This window comes from Prionailurus bengalensis, chromosome B3 (genome assembly GCF_016509475.1).
Source record: "Prionailurus bengalensis isolate Pbe53 chromosome B3, Fcat_Pben_1.1_paternal_pri, whole genome shotgun sequence".
NCBI classification, from domain to species: Eukaryota; Metazoa; Chordata; class Mammalia; order Carnivora; family Felidae; genus Prionailurus; species Prionailurus bengalensis.
In genome coordinates this window covers 18277700-18300005 of record NC_057355.1, presented here as the reverse complement: position 1 = coordinate 18300005, position 22306 = coordinate 18277700, and the positions used below count along the sequence as shown (strand labels likewise).

At 35.7% G+C, this 22306-nt stretch overlaps 1 protein-coding gene across 1 annotated transcript in view; it reads right to left on the bottom strand.

The window, feature by feature from the left end:
- MEF2A (myocyte enhancer factor 2A) overlaps nucleotides 1–22306 on the bottom strand; it is a 165434-nt gene that overhangs the window by 122330 nt on the left and 20798 nt on the right. Inside the window, 1 exon segment of the mRNA XM_043554788.1 lies at nucleotides 7292–7377. The gene's annotated coding sequence lies outside the window, so the exon portion shown is untranslated.

The window sequence follows — 22306 nt, the reverse complement described above, 5'->3', positions numbered from 1 at the left end:
TTAGTGTACATGTTCACACATTACTCACAGGAATATACCCACTAAAGTAAATTACTGGGTCACAGGGTATGCAAATATCAAAGTGTTTCCTAAAGAAGTTGTAATAACATATATTTGCACCAGCAGTGTTTAATGAGTTCCCATAACTTAACATCCTCTCCAAAACGTATAATGTTAACCTCTTTTTAAATTTTAGCCACTCTAGTGGTTTATGATGGAGTCTCTTCAGTTTTAATTTATATTTCTCAGATTACTAATGATGTTAAGCACATTTTCACTTATTTCTTGCATATTTACACCTTTTATGAAGTGTATTTTCATGTCCCTTCCCATTTTTCCATTGAATTGTTTGTCAGACTGATTTGTAGAAGTGCTCTAAATATTCTGATACGTGCTTTTCGTCTATTATATGTACTGCAAATATGTTCTTCCACTCTGGCTTGCCTCTCTATTCTCCTTTGACTTTGCAAGAATACAATTTCTTAATTTTAAGGTAATGAAATGTACCAACTGTTTTATTTATATTAGTGGATTTTATTTCTTCTTATACTTTTTATGAACATGTTCTCCTTGTATTAGCTTTTAAAGTTTTATAGTTTTGCCTCTCACATTGAGATGTACAAATCAATCTTAAATTGATTTTTGCATGGGGTATGGAGATGAGTCATTTTTTCCTATGGATCACCAATTGTTCTAGTAACATTTGTTAAATAATTCCTTCCCTATTATGCTAGAATACCAATTTTGTCATAAAGCAAGCATCCATGTACATACACACTGGCCCTCTTCCAGACTCTTTACTTCTTTTGTTTATGCTTGTGGCATTATTTCATGCAAGTATTTATTACAGATTTATAAGTTTTGAGCAAAGAAAATTCTCCTGCTTTGATCTGTTCTTCCAAGACTGCTTAAGCTATTCTTGGGCCAAAATTTTCCTTCAAAATACAAAATAAAAACAAACGAATGAAGATTTTACAATATTCGTTAGGATTACTTCGAGAATAATCCTCAAATGGACATGGATTATAACCTTCAGAAAGACAGAACCTTAGTGGACAACTAAATTAACCCTACATTAAACAATGTTCTGGGGGCACCTGGGTGGCTCAGTCAGTTAAGCATCTGACTCTTCATTTCAGCTCAGGTCATGATCCCAGGGTTGTGAGACTGAGCTCCACATCAGACTCCATGATGAGCATGGAGCCTTCTTAAGATTCTCTCTCTCCCACCACTCCTCTGTCCCACTTGCATGCTCTCTCTCTCTCAACAAAAAAAAAAAAAAAAAAAAAAAAAAAAAAAAAAAAAAGAAGAAGAAGAAGAAAAGATAAAAGAAAAAAAAAAACATTCTGGACCAATGTTGACAGAACTTTAAAAAAAAAACCCAAACTCAAAAGGATTCAGCTGATACCAAGGAACTTGCATGAATACAAAAATAAAAATTCAACGCTATGTAAAATAATATAAAAAATTTCTTCATCCTAGGATCTCAAAGTACAATGTCCACCATCCAAAAAAAAAAGTATAAGGAATAAAAAAATAAAGCAGGAAGGGGCACGTGGGTGGCTCTGTCGGTTAAGCACCCAAATTCGGCTCAAATCATGATCTTGTGGGTCATGGATTCAAGCCCCACTTGGGGCTCTCTGCAGTCGGTATGGAGCCTGCTTTAGATCCTCTGTCTCCCTCTCTCACTGCCCCTCCCCCATTTGCATGCGCAGGCACGTTCTCTCTCTCTCTCTCTCTCTCTCTCTCTCTCTCTCAAATAAATATTTAAAAAAGAGCAAGAGGGGTGCCTGGGTGGCTCAGTTGGTTAAGCATCCGACTTCAGCTCAGGTCGTGATTCAGTCTGTGAGTTCGAGCCCTACATCAGGCTCTGTGCTAGCAGCTCAGAGCCTGGAGCATGCTTTGGATTCTGTGTCTCCCTCTCTCTCTGCCCCCTCCTCCACTCATACTCTATCTCTGCCTCTCAAAAACGAATAAACATAAAAAAATAAAAAGCAGGAAATGTGTCCCATAATAAAAAACCTCAATCAATATAAAGAAATTCAGATAAAATAAAGTTAATGGAATTAACAGATGAGGGCATTAAAACAATGATTAAAAATATAAGCTCTGAATGTTAGAAAAGGTAAAGGAAAATAGGAACATGATGAGAAGAAAAACTGAAGAAATAAAACTTCCAGAGATGAAAAATAATTATCAGAAATAAAAAAAACACACTGGATGATATTAAAAACAGATAATATGCTGCAGAAGAAAAGATCAGTGAACCTGGAAACATGACAATATTAAACATACCAAAAAAAAAAAAAAAAAAAAAGCGGGAGGGGGTGCAGGGGGAGAAGGGGAGAGAGAAAGTGTAAGTGCCATGCCAAAACAGTTCAAATGTATAAATTTCCCTCCTCAACCTTGAAAAAAACACCTGGGGTAAGTGAGATATTTGAAGAAATAGTGCCAGTATTTCCCCAAATCTGGTTAAAAACAAACAAACAAAATTTAACGAGGATTTTTCTCAAAGAAAACTATATACTAAGACACATCATGATCAAATGACTAAATGAAAAAGTCTTAAGACCAAAGAAAATAGAAAAATTACATGGTGGGGGAAGGGGGTGGGGGGGAGGAGTCATGCAAACTAAGAAAAACAGCAGACCTGTCAGAAACTATGCAAGCCACTTCAGAAACAATTTCACAACATATTAATAGGGATAAAAAGGGACATTTCAAGATACAGAACCCAATTCATCAAGAATATTTAAGAAAACTAAATAATGCATGCAGTTAATATTAGAACTTTGAAATACATGAACCAAGAAGTGAAAGGAAAAACAGACAAATCCACAATTAAAGCTGAAGATTCCACACTTCTCTCTCAGCAATTACTGAAACAAACAGAAAATCAGAGAACTAAACTTTGAATAATACTATCAACTAATTTGACCTAATTAACACTTTTACAAAGTTCTACTCAACAACAGATCACATGGCATAAGTGCCCACAAAACCAAAACATTCACTAACACAGACAACATTCTGCACTTCATAATAAATACACAAAATATGTTCTTAGATCACAGCATAATTAAATTAGAAATGTATTAGAGAAATAGATCTACAAAATTAACCAAATATTTGGCAATTATATAGGTCATAAAAAAATCACAAAGGAAATTTAAAAATTCTCTGAACTCTTACAAACACAAAACAAACTTTGTAAAATGCAGAAAAAGGAAAATTAAATAACAATTGCTCCTTTAGAAAAAGAAGGAAAATCTCTAATGCCAGAACAAAAGAAGGGATATCACTATAAATCCCTCAAACATAAGAGTAAGGGAATATAACCTGCAACTTTATGCCAATAAATAGAACAATTTACCTGAAATGGACAAATTTATAAGAAAGACACAAACTGAAGCTTATTCAAGAAAAATTAATATAAATCTAAATAGCCCAATATCAGAGAAATCGAGTTCATCATTTAAAACCTTCCCACAAAGAAACTCCAAACCCAGAGGTCTTCACTAATGAATTATACCAAACACTTCAAGAAGCAGTAACACCAAATGTAAACAAACTTTTCCAGAAGAGGAAAACTTTCCAACTCCAGCCGCTGTCTAGATACAAAAAGCAGATAAAACATTATTTTAAAAACTACAAACTGGGGTGCCTGGGTGGCTCAGTCGGTTGAGCGTCTGACTCTTGATTTTGGCTCAGGTCATGATCTCACAGTTCATTAGTTCAAGCCTTGTATAGGGCTCTGTGCTAGCAGTGTGGAGACTGCTTGGGATTGTCTCTCTCCCTCTCTCTCTGCCCCTCCCCTGCTCATGCTGTGTCTATCTCTCTCAAAATAAATTAATTAAAAAAAAAAAAACTACAAACCAATACCTACTATGAACACGGATGATAAAAAAAAGTTAATTAAGTTTTAGCAATGAATCCAGCAATATATAAAGTATAACGAATCATGACCAAGTGGGGATTATCTCAAAAATGCATGATTCCTTGGTTTGCTATTCAAAAAAAATCAATGTAACTAACTATATTAACAGATAAGAAAGGGGGGGGGGGACGTGATCATCTCAATAAATACAGAAACACTGTTTGGTAAAAATTCAATACCCATTCATGATAAGAAAAAAAATTCTCAGCAAGCTATGAATAGAAGAAAACTTAATCTCATAAAGGGTATCTGTTAAAAACCTATAGCTAACAACATACTTACTGGTGAAAAACTGAATGTTTTTGACCTAACATCAGGAATAAGGCAAGAATGTCAGCTTACCACTTCTATTCAACATTGCATGAGGACTACTGACTAGACAGTGCAATAAAGCAAGCAAAAAAATAAAAGGTATAAAAAATTTAAAGGAGCAAGTAACAGTCTTTAATTCACAGACAAGATCTACACAGAGCATGATCTACACAGAACATTTGAAGACTATAAAAAATGCCACTAGAAATAAGTTTAGCAGAATCACAAATTACAAAGTTTAACACAAAATCAACCAAAAGTCTACATACTAACAATAAACAACTGAAAACTGATTTTCTTTACACTACCACTTACAGTAACATAAAAATATAAAATAGGGATCAATTTAACAAAACAGGTGTAATAACTTTACATTGAAAACAAAACTCTGCTAAGTAAAACAAAAGATGATGCAAACAGGGAGAGGTACCAAGTTCATGCATCAGAAGACTCAACATCTTTAACAGGTCAATTCTCCCCAGTGTAGCCTCTAGGATAAAAGCACTCACAATCAAAATCCCATTAAGCTTTTCTGTAAAAATTGACAAGCTGATTCTAAAATACACAGAAAGAAATGGAAAGGATGTAGAGTATAAAAACAACTTTGAAAGAGAAGAACAAAGTTGGGAGGATTTACATCACCCAATTTTAAGACTTACTATATAGCTACAGTAATCAAGATAGTGCAGTATTGCCATAAACAGATACACAGATCAATAAAATGAACAAAGTTCTAAAATAAACCGTTGATTTTCAACAAAGGTGCCTAGGTAATTCAACAGAGAAAATTATAATATTTACAAAACTGCTTCTGGAAAAATTTGACTTTCAGACACAAAGAAATAAATCTTACCCCTTTCCTCATACCATGTACAAAAATTAACTCAAAGTGTATCACAAACCTAAAATGTAAGAACCCAAAACAGTTCAAATACATGAGGGAAAGGAAGAGAGTTAGAAAAAATTTTGCCCAATCTCTGTGCCAACCTCTCCAATTTCTACTCCAAATTAGGGCAGAACTATAGGGAAAATCCCTGATCTGAAGCCCTTCAGTCAGCATATGAATCTATTCAAAAGGAAGGAGCATCTCCCATCTAGGTACTCAGAATCTTAGGTACGCCTAAGCAAGTAGTTATTAATTCAAGCACAACCCTCAGAGCCATAAAAGCCTGCCATGAAGAATAAAAAACTGTATACATCCATAAAGCCTAGTGGAGGAAGCATCATAAAGGATTCCCTAAAGCTTAAACAGGACCCAAAATACATGTGATAGAGCCCCAAAATACAACAGCTTAAGTTATGCCCACAGCCATCCCTGAGGTTCACAGAAGGTGCAAAGTTCTTAATTATAGGCATCAATCAGAATGGCTAAATTCCTATAGTGCTGTAACTCAAATCACAGAGTTTTGAGCAGTTAGTGGACAAAAGAAATGTAAATAAGGTGAAAAAGAGAAAAAACCAATATTCAAAGATTTTCAGAAAACTAAAAAAGATTATATTTAAAAATATGAATTAGACTACACTATTCCTTCCCATTCTGCCTGTGTGTGTCCAAGTTCTGGACTAAGAAGGATACTTTGATTCAACTGAAAAAATAATCCCTTTTCTCCCAGTTCCCCCTACTGAAAGATAGCATTAAAAACCTCTCCTCAGTCAAGATTTACAAGAAAAATATATAACCATAAGAAACTAGTATCAGAGTAAAGTACTTTAACAAAGAACTCATTTTCATTTTGCAAGTTCATAAAAGTTTTTTACATCACTTAATACTAAAAAAAAATGTACACTTTAAATAGCAAAATTATTTCTTAAAACAAGTACAAAAAAAAAATGTTAAGTACTACCCCCCCCTTAAGTTTTATTGACATAATCATCAGGCATAATCAACAATATCTAATATTTAAAATGTTAATGTTGGGCTGCCTGGGTGGCTCAGTTGGTTGGGCATCTGACTTTGGCTCAGGTCATGATCTCGCGGTCAGTGAGTTCCAGCCCCGCGTCAGGCTCTGTGCTGACAGCTCGGAGCCTGGAGCCTGCTTCAGATTCTGTGTCTCCCTCTCTCTCTGACCCTCCCTTCCCTGCTCACTCTCTCTCTAAAATGAATAAGTGTGAAAAAATAAAAAAATATATACTTTATAAAATGTTAATGTTGACTTAAAACACAAAAACTACAGATGTAACATACTGGAACCATTAACAAAGACCACTCCAAGTTTTTAAAAGTCAAATAGCCAACTCCAGGGCTTTGCAAATATGGGCCTATGATTTAAGGTGGCAGGGGTGCCTGGGTGGCTCAGTGACTTGGTTTTGGCTCAGGTCATGATCTCAGCATCATGTGATAGAGCCCCAAGTCGTGCTCCACAGTGAACACGAAGCCTGCTTGGGATTCCTCTCTTCCTCTGCCCCTCTCTCCTGCTCCCACTATCTCTCTCCCTCTCTAAAAAATAAAAATTAAAAAAAAAAAATGTTTAAGGTGACAAATTCAAAGTAACAAACAGAAGCCTTCATTAAAAAAAAAAATCTCCTACCTCTGCTTAGTTTTTTTCTTTCATCCTTCCTAAGGAATTTCAAGAAATATGGCTAGATTTGCTCGCTTCATCTTTCATCTGAATATCTTTCTCAGCTAATGTCTAACTCATGTCCTCAAACCCTCCCTTTCTCCTAGTTATTGTCACAGTAAATATGGACTACTTACTTTAGAATTTTTTTCTTTTGTGCTTGCTTTGGCAGCACATATACTAAAATTGGAACGACAGAATTTTTCTTTTTTTAAGTAAAGGTAATTGATATGGAAGATGAAGTAGGTAAGATGAAAAAGTATGGGGTTATCTTGGCAATACCAGAAAAAATATATGAGAAACTGTCACTGTATAATACAATAAACTCCAAGTAGACTTTACAAATTTCCTTAATTCATCTACAATAAACCTCAAAATAAACTCCAAAAAGACTGCAATTCAAAGCTCACAGGACAGTCTGATTTTAAAAAAAGAAAAAATTCCATTATTTACTTCATAACATAGAAAAATGAAAATGTCTTACTAGAAATGATGTATCAGCAAAAAAGTGCACTTAATATGATCCTTGCAGAAAACTCTTCTTTGTTTCTTTTTCACAAAAGGCAATTCCTTAATAAAGAAAAAAATATGAGATGGGTTAGTAAGTGTTAACTCTAAAAAAGAATTAAATATACATTTCATCATTATAAATTCCAACTCTCAACACTATATGTCTGGCAGATAGCACCACAAATACATGCTGAATAATAGAAAAATAATTTATTAAAAGTAATTTGTTGCATTTGTCTAATAAAAACATAATGCTGGCCAGTTGAGAATTTCTAATGTCACTAACCCATTTTTTTCAAGAAGTATTACTTAAATGTTCAGTAATATTCTATGTACTGCTAGATTCACAAATTGGCTTCCTAGGTCCCATTTTCCTATCCTCCACTTAAGTTGATATGCTTTATATTTACTTGCTTATATTTATATGCTTATACTTACTATATTTACTGAATATGTTTTGCTAAAAGAGCTGAAAGTAGTCATTGTATTATGTTCTCATTTAGAAAATTATCAAAGGGTCAGTGACTTGCATTGCCATAAAATACGTTTGTATTCAAATACAATGTGTATACTTGTAGCTTTCACTATCTTTTAAAGGGAACGATGGAATGAACATAATGAACATGAAATACCCAAAATGAGCATTAAACTCATCACTGTCAATAATTCACATTTAAAAAAGGAACACTGGGGGCGCCTGGGTGGCTCAGTCGGTTAAGCGACCGACTTCGGCTCAGGTCATGATCTCACGGTCTGTGAATTCAAGCCCTGCATTGGGCTCTGTGCTGACAGCTCAGAGCCTGGAGCCTGTTTCAGATTCTGTGTCTCCCTCTCTCTGACCCTCCCCCGTTGTTCATGCTCTGTCTCTCTCTGTCTCAAAAATAAATAAACGTTAAAAAAAAAATTTTTTTTTTTGAAATAAAAAAGGAACACTGGTCAATACTAACTACTGGATTAGTGGATAAGAAATAATTCAGTTTGCTTGGAATAGTAGGAAGGCAGTTAGGTAAAAAAGGGAAAGATGGTAAAAGCACCCACCCACCTTCCTCACCCAGACTGGCCAGGATCAATTACGATGCTAATCCAGTAACTTAGAATTCCATGACTGGGTACTTCTACCAACCCCCAAATAAATCTGTTACATCAAATAAAAACAGTAATTTATCCACAGAAATACCAGTTTTTTGAATCTGATTCAGCAATATTAATTATTATGATACTGCAATTTTGTTTCTATTTGAAATGAATACCTCCTCTAGAGCCGGGGAAAAACACAAACTGCCAAATATTCTTTTTGTATTAATGAATTAAGTATTAAAGGCCTGAACTTTAAAACACACATACAGACATTTTTTTTTTTTGTGCAAGGTTAAAAGGAGCTTGCTTTAAAAAGCCATTTCAGCTTTTATTCAATTACACTGAAATGTAGAAAAAACCTCCTTAAATACAGTTTCATCACCAACCAACTTCTATAATCCAAAAATCCAAAATGAAACTATTTTTCATGAATTCTCGATCTAAACAAAACTAAACATTTTTAAATGTATTTTAACACTAGCTTTGTGTGTCACAGAAGGAACTAAGGTTTAATTGGTTATTTACTGTCAAATTGCTAAACACAAATTTGATATATTCTGGTATATTTTCTTGTATCAAAAATTCACTCTCAATTCTATAAATAAACCGTTATTAATGATTTAGTTTTGTACACAGTTCTCAAATAGTTTCTTAAAGAAAATATTCCAAAAATCAAGTTCTTTTACTATAATCTATAATGAAACACACTCTTACCCTCAAAATAAAACCAAAACTAAAATGCTAGTGCTACATTCAGTTATCATTAAATTTCATATACTGAACTCCAAATCTCATTGCTTCTGTCCAGACAAGAGCCAGATAACCTGTACCTCCAAATGCTATCACTCCCAAATCTGGTTCCAACCAACCTCCTAGCTCCCTCCACTTCTAATTAACCAACATTGTTGTTAACCTGGACTACAAGCCACTGCCCAAAATGTCAAGCTCTGTAATTCTGTTCAAGTTTTTACCTCTGCTGGAAACAATCTTCCCCTGTCTCTAAAACAAATCTTTCCCAGTTTAATGGCATCTTCTGTGATAGCAACCTCAAGAATACCCTTACCATCAACATCACTTCCAGGGGGCAAAATTATTATAATTAGTTCTGTATCAGTCTCTTCTTTTATACTCTATGCCTTTTTTAGAGAAGGAACTTCGTTCATTTTTGTATCTCTAATATCTAGTCAATAACTAGAATACAAGTCAATATAATCTATTCAGAAAATATTTACTGAGCATCCAATATATTCCAGGCACCTTTCTAGGTGATAGGGATAAGTCCCTATATCTATGCCTGGCCTCATGGAGCTTACATTCTACTGGGGAAGAAGTACAATACACAGTGAATGAGGTACATATTATTGTATACAACAGGTTAGTAGAAAGTCCTTGAAAAGAAAAAAATAGAGCAAGGAATTAAGATCATAGGGAAGGGATTAAAATTTCAGAAAAGGTATCCAGGGAAGACCTAATGGGGTGATGATAATAAAAGCAACTGCAACAGCAGCAGCAGCAACATTTGAGTATTTACCATATACTAATCAGTATCCTAACTGCTTTAATGTATAACAGAGGTAAAGCCAACAATAATCTATTATCCTTAAAAGGAAATTGAGGGGCGCCTGGGTGGCGCAGTTGGTTAAGCGTCTGACTTCAGCCAGGTCACGATCTCGCGGTCCGTGAGTTCAAGCCCCGCGTCAGGCTCTGGGCTGATGGCTCAGAGCCTGGAGCCTGTTTCCAATTCTGTGTCTCCCTCTCTCTCTGCCCCTCCCCCGTTCATGCTTTGTCTCTCTCTGTCCCAAAAATAAATAAACGTTGGGAAAAAAAAAAAAAAAAAGGAAATTGAAATAGGAGTGCCTGGGTGGCTCAATCAGTTAAGCTTCGACTTCGGCTCAGGTCATGATCTCATGGTTCATGGGTTCTAGCCCCACGTTGGACTCTGTGCTGACAGCTCAGAACCTGAAGCCTGCTTCAGATTCTGTGTCTACTTCTCTCTCTGCCCGTCCCTCGCCTGTGCACACTCTCTCTCAAAAATAAACATTAAAAAAATAATAAAATAATTTAAAAAAAAAGGAAACTGAAATACTAAGAAGGTACCTGCCAAGGTCACATAGCTAAGTTAGTCAAATGGTGTCGCTGGGATTTGAATCCAGGCATGCTTTTAAACAGCTGAACCCAGTTCATGCTTTTGTTAAATGAATTAAATACATGACAAAAATAAATGCATCCTGTATACAGCAATGGATTCAAAAGACAGAAAAGCAAATCTCAATGTCAGAGGATGGATATATTTGAGCAGCTTCAGTACATCAATACCTATATATGACAGGTACCCTGACAAATACAGGTGGGTGCTTGCATAAACAAGAATAATATATACTGATAATTTCTCAATAACTTTTAAAGTAAGACTTATATTTCCATATGATAATTACCAGAACTAAAACTTAAGACAGTATCACAAAAATCACATGGATAGGACATAAAAAAAAAAAAAAAAAAACTTTAAAGAAGTACTCTGAAACAAATGAAACCTTTGAAGACACTATCATTTTAGTAATAGTTAAATGTCAAATATCGTAATTTATGCTGTGGCACAAGTCATTATCAACTTCCAATTTCCCATATTAACAAGAAGAGTTAAATGAAATGACTGAGATTCAAATTCCTCTTTTCAAATATCTCTACTACATTTTATGAAGCAAACAGGTAACACCTAATACAACTGCTGGTAATAACTGAAGACCTGAATGACCCAAGATAATTTGCTCCCTAATGCCTATCTCTTGCTATATTAGCTTGTTAATTAAATGCTTAATCAGTGAATGCCAATAAATTAGAAAGCAAAATGAAACCAAAGTGTTATAAGACATGGTATTAACATTCCTAGTTTCAAGTCTTAAGGACCTAAATTCCTAAGCATCTCCTCTAGTCTTGATTTAAAAAAATATAATTATGAAGGAAATTATGGCTTTATGTTTGAAGTTATCAAAATTTCACTGGATACCTCTGATCTGAGCATAATGAGTGTCTAAGATAAGAGGTTTTGGGGAGCCTGGGTGGCTCAGTCGGTTAAGCATCCGACTTCGGCTCAGGTCATGATCTCATGGTTCGTGAGTTGGAGCCCCACATCGCGCTTGGTGCTGACAGCTCAGAGCCTGGAGCCTGCTTCAGATTCTGTATCTCCCTCCCTCTCTGCCCCTCCCCACTCACCTCTGTCTCTCTTTCTCTCTTTCAAAAATATATAAACATTAAAAAAAAAAAGAGGTTTCTATATGAAAACAAACAGCTTTAAAATCAATCCCGATGAAGAGAAAAATGAAACAGGACAAAAAACTTATCTACATCTATCTATTTATCTATAAAGTACAAATAAATATATATATAACAGTCTGTAAACACAATAAGTACTGCATATTTGCTCAAATATTAATTTCATTTTGTAATGAAAACTTAGGTTCGGCATCACTGGCGTTTTTAATTCAAGTGAGGGTCAGCTCTCACACATGGGCATCAAACTATTCATGCCTTAAAAAGATTTTCAGTACCAGCCATGTAAGTACCAGACATGCTCTCCCAATAAACTCAACTAGAAAACTGATCAAATATATAAAACTGGACACCAAGCAGCTGAGCACTGTGATACCTGAGAAAAGAAAAAGTGTCCCCTCAAATAGCTGTATGCAAGGTGTCAGGAGGGCTCTGCAGGAATGGGAAGCCAAGTATAATATCGTGGACTCAGTAAAAGAAACAGACATCGAAATTTCGGAAGACTGAAGTAATGGGAATTTGAAAGGCACAGTAGCAGGGAGGATGGAGTTTAAGAACAGAAAGCACTCCTGAAATCTGTAGAGGAGTTTCTAGAGCAGCTCTGCCCAAAAGAAACAACATGAACCTAAAATGTAATTTTAAATTGTCTAGTACATACATTTTAAAAGTAAAATGAGGGGGGCACCTGGTTGGCTCAGTCACCCGACTCTTGATTTCAGCTCAAGTCATGATCTCACAGTTCATGGGTTCGAGCCCCGCATTGGGCCCTGTGCTGACAGCACAGAGCCTGCTTAGGCTTCTTTCTCTCTCTCTCTCTCTCTCTCTCTCTCTCTCTCTCTCTCTCTCTCTCTCAAAATAAATAAACTTAAAAAAAAAAGTAAAATGAAGCAGGTAAAACTAATTTTAACATAATTCATTTAACCCAATGTGTCCAAAATTTATCATCTCAGGATATAACTGATATAAAAAGATATTTTACATTCTTTTTTTTCCCATAAGTTCTTGACAGTGTGTTTTACACTTACAGCATATTTAAATTGGAACTAACCACAATTCAAGCTCTCAATAGCCACAATGTGGCTAAATGCTACCATATACTCCACAATGCAGTTTTTGTTGAATAAAAACCTGTGCATGGTAAAGTGAAACTCTACAAGGTCAGGCAAGGAATAATGATCAGGCAGGCTCAAAAGTTCTCAAAGATTACATAAGACTGGGGGATGTGTAAGTTTCAACCAAAAAGGAGAAAAACCTCACTGAAACCTGGGGCAATCAGTAGAAATTGAAGCACAATTATCACTTAGTAGCTGTACTAAACTACTTCTAGAGCAAAGGCTACACTAGACCTGCCAGAACAAAGCTTAAAAACAAGCCTCAAGGGGCGCCTGGGTGGCGCAGTCAGTTAAGCGTCCGACTTCAGCCAGGTCACGATCTCGTGGTCCGTGAGTTCGAGCCCCGCGTCGGGCTCTGGGCTGATGGCTCAGAGCCTGGAGCCTGTTTCCGATTCTGTGTCTCCCTCTCTCTCTGTCCCTCGCCCGTTCATGCTCTGTCTCTCTCTGTCCCAAAAATAAATAAATGTTGAAAAAAAAATTAAAAAAAAAAAAAAAGCCTCAAAAGGTTCAAACAGATCTACAAGAAATGTAACACCCTGCCAAAACAAAATTAAAATCTCTCCAGGGGAAATCAACAAATCCAGACAACAGTATGATGAATGTCCAAGAGTCAATCAAAACTTACTAAACATAAGAAAATGGAGAAATGCACGACACATACTAGGGGGAAAATCTGACAGAAGAAACAGACCCAGGAACAAAAGAGATTAAATCTTTGAAGACATAAACTTTAAAATATTATGTTTATGGGGCTCTGGGTGGCTCAGTCGGTTAAGCATCCGACTTCAGCTCAGGCCGCGATCTCTCAGTTTGTGAGTTCCAGTCAGGCTCTGTGCTGACAGCTCAGAGCCTGGAGCCTGCTTCAGATTATGTGTTTCTGTCTCTCTCTGCCCTTCCCCTGCTCACACCCTATCTCTCAAAAATAAATAAAACAAGAAAGAAAAGAAAAGAAAAGAAAAGAAAAGAAAAGAAAAGAAAAGAAAAGAAAAGAAAAGAAAAGAAAGAAAAAGAAAGATATGTATGAAAGGATTTGAAGAAAAAAACTATTTTTTAAAGAATCAATAAATGTTTAAATACGAGAAATGTAGTATCTCAAATAAAAAACCAACTGGATAGGTGCGCCTGGGTGGCTCAGTCGCTTAAGTGTCTGACTTCAGCCCGGGTCACGATCTCGCGGTCCATGAGTTCAAGCCCCGCGTCGGGCTCTGGGCTGATGGCTCAGAGCCTGGAGCCTGCTTCCGATTCTGTCTCCCTCTCTCTCTGCCCCTCCCCCGTTCATGCTCTGTCTCTCTCTGTCTCAAAAATAAATGTTAAAAAAAAAAATTAAAAAAAAAAAAACCAACTGGATAGATGTAGCAACAGATTAAAACAGTGCAGGAAAAAAAGACCCCTAACTTGAAAATATAAAAACAGAAAGCAAAGAAAAAAAAAAAAGAAACAAACAAACAAAAAATAGCATCAAGGACCTGTGAGAATATCAAGGGCAGTCTAAAAATGGTATAACTAGAGTCCTGGAAGGTTGGGGAGACAGAAAAAATATCTGAAGAAATAAGGACCAGAGAATTTCCAAATTTGACAAAAACTAAACCCATATTCAAGAGACTCAGTGAACAAAAAACAGGTTAAGCACAAGAAAAATCACACCAATTCATATAATAACCAAACTGCTAAATTCCAGTAATATAGACAAAATCTTAAAAGCAGCCAAAGTGGGGGAAAGACACATTACAAACAGAGGAACAAAGATAAGAATTACCAGGCTCTTTGTCAAAAACAATACAAACAAGTTTAAAACAAAGAAAAAAAGCCTTTGAAGTGCTACAAAGAAAAAAAAAAACCTGCAAATCAAAATCTATACAAAGCAGTAATATGCTTCACAAAGGGCAAATAAAGACATTTTCAGACAAACAAAAGCTGAGAATGTGTCACCAGCAGGTATGCACTACAAGAAGACTGAAAATTCTTCAGGAAGAAAAAGGATAACAGAATTGTATAAGAGAGGGAACCCTAACGTAAGCTATAAACTCACTTAATAAAAATGTACCAGGGGCACCTGGGTGGCTCAGTCGGTTAAGCATCCGACTTCAGCTCAGGTCATGATCTCACGGATCTCATGGGTTCGAGCCCCGCATCAGGCTCTGTGCTGACACATCAGGGCTGGAGCCTGCTTCAGATTCTGTGTCTCCCTCTCTCTCTGCCCCTCCCCTGCGCATGCTCTGTCTCTGTCTCTCAGAAATAAATGTAAAAAATAATAATAAAAAAAATTTTTAAAAATGTACCAATACCCCCTCACAAACTATAACAAATTTATCACACCAGTGCAAACTGTTACTAACAGGAGACACTGGGGGCCAAAGCAAAAGGGAGAATAGGGGAAGGGAAAGAGGAAAGTATATGGGAACTCTGTACTTTCAGCTCAGTTTTTCTGTTCTAAGAAATAACTTTATTAATTAAAAAAGAAACAGCAGAGGGTGCCTGGGTGGTTCAGTCAGTTAAGCGTCCAACTCTTTGGTTTCAGCTCAGGTGATGATCTCATGGTTTGTGGATTTGAACACAGAGCCTGCCTGGGATTCCCCCTTTCCTTTCTCTGCCCCTCCCCTGCTAGCTCTCTCTCAGTATAAACAAACTTTAAAAAATTAAATTAAAATAAAATAAAATAGAAATAGAAATAGAAACTTCTACACAAAGGAAGAACAAAAATGTGAAATGTTTACCATCTATTTTCTTATCTTTAATTTTTAAAAAGATATTTGATTGTGTAAAGCAAAAGTGGCAGTAGCATACAATAACCTATAGAATAAAATGACAAAAATAGCACAAAGAATGAGAGGGAAAAAACTGAAAGTACACTGTACTAAGGATCTTTCATTATTCATAAAGTGATAAGTTCAAGATGCAAGCTGTAAAACCCTAGAGCAACTACTAAAAAAGAAACTAATAAAACTAATAAGCCAAGAAAGAGGTAAAATGAAATGCTAAAAAGTAAGCAATCCAAAAAAAAGGAAAACACAAAACAGAAAAAATTAAAAAAATATATAACAAAATAATAGACTTAAATCCAACTGTGTGAATAATGATATTAAATATGTATGATCTAAATGTCCCAATTAACACGTAGAGACTATGACACTACACTGGAAGCAGAGACTGTCATATTGGATAAAGAGATGTACCCCACTTTAAATATGATATAGATAGATCAAACATAAAATACGAACGGATATACCATACAAACATTAATCACAAGAAAGGTGGAATACCTATATTAATAACAGACAAAGCAGGTCACAAGAGAAAGTATCTTACCAGCTATAAAGGGACATACATCATAATGCTTAATGTGTCAATTTATCAGAAATACAAAGTAATCCTAAATGTTTATTCAGTCAATAGCAGAGTTTCAAAACATGTGAAACACTGACAAAATTAAAAGGAGAAATAGATAAAATTATAATTATAGCTAGAAATTCAACAGTCTCTCACAATTAGTAAAACAAGCAGAGAGAAAATCAGTAAAGATATATATAACCTGAACAACACTATGAACCAGTGGAGTTGTTCATGTCTCTTGGTATAGTCAATAAGAGAGAATTTATGCTGGACCATAAAACAAGACACATAATAAATTTATTAGAGCTGAAATCACACTGAAAGGTTTTCTTTTTGAAGATCGGATTTGCTTTATTAAAGGATTCATGAATGGAGCGGCATCTCATCCAGCAAGCAGAGACACATTCCCCGGAAAGTGTTTTCAGACCACAAAAGAATTAATGACCAGTAATAAAATTACATTGGAAAATTCCCCAGTTATTTGTAAATTAACACATTTCTAAATAACCCATAGGTTAAAGAATTCATGACGAAAATTTAAAAACACGTGGAACTAATGATAATAAAAACACATACCTAATTACATAGGGTGGAGCTAAGGATGCTTGGAAATTTATCTTTTAAGTATTTACGTTTGAAAAGAGTCAAGGTTTAACATTGGTGTTTTAAATTAGTTCCATCTTAAGAAGGTAGAGAAAAAGAACATTAAACTAAAAGCAGAGGTAAAGAAATAATACAAGTAGCAATTGGTGAAATGGATGACAAAAATAAATAAATAAATAAGAAACCAAAAGTTCATTCTTTGAAAAGAACCCCTAGCTAGGCTGGTACAGAAAAGAAGAAAGAAGACACAAATTACTAACATTAGAACTGAAAGAGAATACATTACTACAGATATTTCAAACATTAAATGCACATTAAGTTTGTAGTAAATACAATTTTTTGCCAATAAGTTTGACAAGTTAAATGAAATAAATGAAATTCCTTGAAACATGCACATTATCAAAAGACACAAAAAGAAAGCCTGAATAATCCTCCAATTCAGAAATTTTAATTCAAAATCAAAAGGCTTCCCACAAAGAAAATTCCAGACCCAGATGGCTTCCCTAGTGAATTCCTTAAACATCTACAATATCAGTCTTACACAAACTCTTTTAGGAAACAGAGGAAAAAGAAACACATTCTAACATATTTAATAAGGCCAGAATAATCCTGACACCACAGCAAGGCAAGGCAAAGAAAATACATACTAATTATCACTCATTTATATAAGATGCAAATATTATTAATAAAATATAAGCAGGTCATATCCAGCAATATATAAAAAGTTAAATATCAATATAAATGGGGTTTGTCTTAGGAATGCAAGGTTGGTTTAGTTACATTGGTAACTTACTGTATTAACATTAAAAAAGAAAAAGTGATTAATTTCAAGAGGTAGAAAAAATATCTGTGCATGATTAAATACCCATTTGTGGGGCAGTAGAGGGGAACACCTCTCAACAAACTAGGACTGAAGGAATCTTCTTCAACCTAATGAAAGTCATCTACAAAAACCTACAGCTAATGATAAAGGACTGATTATTTTTTCCTGTATGATTATAAACAAAGGATGCACATGCTCACTATTTCTACCATTTTACTAAAGGTCTCAATAACTACAATACAACAGGGAGAAAAAAAAGGATCTAGATTGGAAAGGAAAGAAAGAAAACAGCTTCTACTCACATATGATATGACAACATATATAGGAAATCCCGAAAAACCTACAATAAAGTGGCTGGAAGTAAAAATGGGTTTTGCAAGGGTACAGGATACAAGATCAGTATTTTTTATATAAAGATTGTAATGTATTTTTTTTTAAAGTAGGCTCCATGCCCGACATGAGGCTTGAACTTACAACCATGATACTGAGTTACATGCTCTACCAACTGAGCCAGCCTTAGATCTATAGTTTTTAAATCAAATTTCTATATACCAATAATGACAAATGCACAGTTACACTTTTTAAAAATACTATTCAAGGGTGCCTGGGTGGCTCAGTCAGTTAAGTGTCCAACTTGGGGTCAGGTCATGATCTCAGGGCTCTTGGGTTCGAGCCCCACATCGGGCTCTGTGCTGACAGCTCAGAGCCTGGAGCCTGCTTTGGATTCTGTGTCTCCCTCACTCTCTCTGCTCCTCCCCACTCATGCTCTGTCTCTCTCTCTCAAAAATAAACAAACATTTAAAAAAATGTTTTAATACATAAAAATAAAAATACCATTCATCTGAGCATCAGGGATATGAAATATTTAAAGACAAATTTAACAATATATGTGCAAGACTATTATCCTGAATACTAAAAAACACTGAGAGAAATTAAGGAAGACATAAAAAAAAAAAAAAAAGGAACAATCATGTTCACAGATCCATACACTTAATATTACTATGATACTGCTTCTCTGCAAATTGATTTACAAATTCAAAACAATCCCAATCAAAATCCCAGCAAGTGTTCTTGCAGAAATTCACAATTAAAAACTTATAACACAGGGGAGCCTGGGTGGCTTAGTGGGTTAAGTCTCCAGTTTCGGCTCCAGTCACAATCTCGTGGTTTGTGAGTTCGAGCCCCGCATCGGGCACTGTGCTGACACCTCAGAGCCTGGAGCCTGCTTCAGATTCTGTGTCTCTCTCTCTCTTTGCCCCTCTCCCGCTGGTGCTCTGTCTCTGTCTCTCTCAAAAATAAACATTTAAGGGGCGCCTGGGTGGCGCAGTCGGTTAAGCGTCCGACTTCAGCCAGGTCACGATCTCGCGGTCTGCGAGTTCGAGCCCCGCGTCGGGCTCTGGGCTGATGGCTCAGAGCCTGGAGCCTGTTTCCGATTCTGTGTCTCCCTCTCTCTCTGCCCCTCCCCCGTTCATGCTCTGTCTCTCTCTGTCCCAAAAATAAATAAACGTTGAAAAAAAAAATTAAAAAAAAAAAACATTAAAAAAAATTATAACATAACAAACAATTTTGAAAACAAAAGTTGGAAGATACAGCACGATGTTAACACACACACACACACACACACACACACCTAAATCAAAGGAATAGAGTGCAGAAGTAAATCCACACACATATGGTCATTTGATAGTCAACAAAGGCACTAAGGTAATTAAAATGAAAAAGCCTTATCAACAAATGGTACCAGAACAAATTAATGAATCTTGATATTACCTCACTAAAATTATTACCACTCACTAAAATTAATTCAAAATGGATCACAGACCTATGTGTAAAAATGAAACTATAAAACCTCCAGAAGTAAACACAAGACAAAAAAATATTACTGCCCCATGTAAAGCAAAGATTTATCAGACATACCACAAAAAGGCAAAATTGACAATTTTAGAAGGTCGACAAGCAGTACTTTATCAAAATTAAAACCTTGTTCTCTTTGAAAGACAACATTAAGGAGATAAAAATCAAGCCACATACTGAAAGAAACTAGTCAAAGTAAAATAATGAAAATAAGAAAAAGACTTCTATCTAGAATGTATAAAAATCTCTTACGGTTCCGTCATTAGAAGACAAACAACCCAATTAAAAATGGGCAAGGGGCACCTGGGTGGGTCAGTTGGTTAAGCATCTGACTCTTGATCTTGACTCAGCTCATGATGATCTCCTGGTTTGTGAGTTTGAGCCCCATGACAGGCTTTGTGCTAACAGCGCAGAGCCTGCCTGGGATTCTGTCTCTCCCTCTCTGCTCCTCCTCCACTCTCTGTCTCTCTCTCTCAAAATAAACTTTAAAAAAATGGGCAAAAGACTTGAACATTCACCAAAGAAAACAAATGAATACCCAGTAAGCAAATGACAAATGTTTAATATCTTTACTCATCAAAGAAATGCAAAACAAAACTATAATAAAATGCCAGTATATACCCACTAAAATGGCTAAACGTAAAAAAACTGACAATGCAGGGGTGCCAGGGTGGGTCAGTTGGTTGAGCGACCGACTTTGGCTCAGGTCATGATCTTACAGTCTGTGAGTTTGAGCCCCATGTCGGGCTCTGTGCTGACAGCTTGGAGCCTGGTGCCTGCTTATGATTCTGTGTCTCCCTCTCTCTCTGCCCCTCCCCCACTCATGCTCTGTCTCTGTCTCAGAAATAAACATTAAAAATTTTTTAAAAAAAAGAAAAAGCTGACAATGCAAAGTGTTGAAGATATGGAGAAACTGCAACTCTCATTGCTGGTGAACTGTAAAATCGTATTACTTTGGAAAACAGTTTCACAGTTTCTTATAAGGTAAAACATACACTTATCATGTGACCCAGAAATTTTATTCTTTGGTATTTATCCAAGAAAAATGGAAACATATGTCTACACAAAGGCTTGTACTCAAAGGCAAGAGTAGCTTTATTCATTATAGCTCCAAACTTGGAGTGTCCAAGCAAGATGAATGGAGAAACTGGTGTAGACATATAATGAAATGCTAGGCAACTCTAAAAACAAACTACTCAAACTACTCAAACTACACACAAACATGGATGAATTGCAAAAACATTATGGGGGGGGAGGAGCCAGACACTGGTATCATTTAATATCTTATACTAGAACTGGGGAAAAAATTACTTAGGCCCTAAAAAAACAGATTTATGAACAAATAGATACTAAGTCACAAGAAAAATCTTTAAGTCAATAAAACTTCACAGAAGGAAGCATTTAAGAAAGTGATTCTAAGCAGGAAACCAGGGACTATTCCAATTAGAGGAACTAAGGAAAGATGACACAAACATGAGTAGGTATCAACAAAAAGAGCAAAGCAGAGTGTAGGGTGGACAGATGGGCAGAACACAATTACGCACTACCTTGAAAACAGGCAAGCACTTGAATTTAATGACAAAAAAGGCAAAGATAAGAGAAAGGCCAGACTATCCTCTCAACTAGGATAATGCACAATTCCCACCTCAATGCTAAGTAAGGTTAAAAAGCTGGGTTCATATACAGTCCACTAAAACACAACCTATTGCATTCTTAGTGGACAAAGAAGATAGTATTGTGTCATCATGCAATAGTATACTAATGCCAAGAAATGCCCATTTTCCTCCTTGACCTTCCACCTTCATCTATTATCCTCCAAACTACCCATGAGGACCAAAATACCTCTTCACACAGCTTCTGTTTTACAAAAATACAAAAGAAAATAACTTTATTAAGAAATAATTAACATACCATATTAATTCACCCACTTAAAGAACACACTTGAATGTTTTTTTATATTCCAAGGTATGTGCAACCACTACCACTATCTAGTTCCAGAACATTTTCAACATGCCAGAAGAAATACAGTACTCATTAGCAGTCACTCCCCATTCCTTATCTCCACCTATACCTCCAGCATTTACTTTTGTCTGCATAGATTTGCCTATTTTGTACATTTCACATAAATTAAACCATACAACATATGGTCTTTTGTGGCTTAGTTTGCTCAACAGTATTTTCAAGATCCATCCACTTTGTACCATGTATCCATACTTAATTCCTTTTTACTGCCAAATAATATTCTATTGTATGGAAATACAACATTTATTCATTCATCAATTAATGGACATTTGAGTTGTTTCCACTTTTTACCTATTATAATATTATGAACACTAGTACACAAGTTTCTGTGTGAATATATGTGTTCATTTTTTTTAAGTTTATTTATTTTGAGAGAGAGAGAGAGGGATGGGGGAAGGGAGAAGTGGAGGGGCAGAGAGAGAGGGAGAAAGAAAGAATCCATGTTCATCACAGAGCTCGACACGGGGCTTGAACTCATAAACCATGAGATCATGACCTGAGCCAAAATCAAGAGTCGGACGCTTAACTGAACCACCCAGGCTTCCCTTTACATATTTAGAGTGTCTTCAGATTTTCTTTTCTATAATCTGACTTCATTACAGTAACACCCCCCACACACACACACAGTGATAGACATACCTGTTGTTATGCCACAGGTATAAATTAGGCACTTTAAGTAATTTACTACGACCTATTTTATTCTCCCAAATAACTTACCAACCCCCTCGATCTATAATGAGCAAGATTACTGACAGTTTTCACAATATTTAATATTTATTACATATCTGATAATACTGTCATTCTTCAAGTGAAGGATGTGACCTCTCAAATCCTGAAGATCCATTTGTTCTACCCCTTAACCTTACCTTAACGGCTAATACTCTCAGTATTCCTTCTC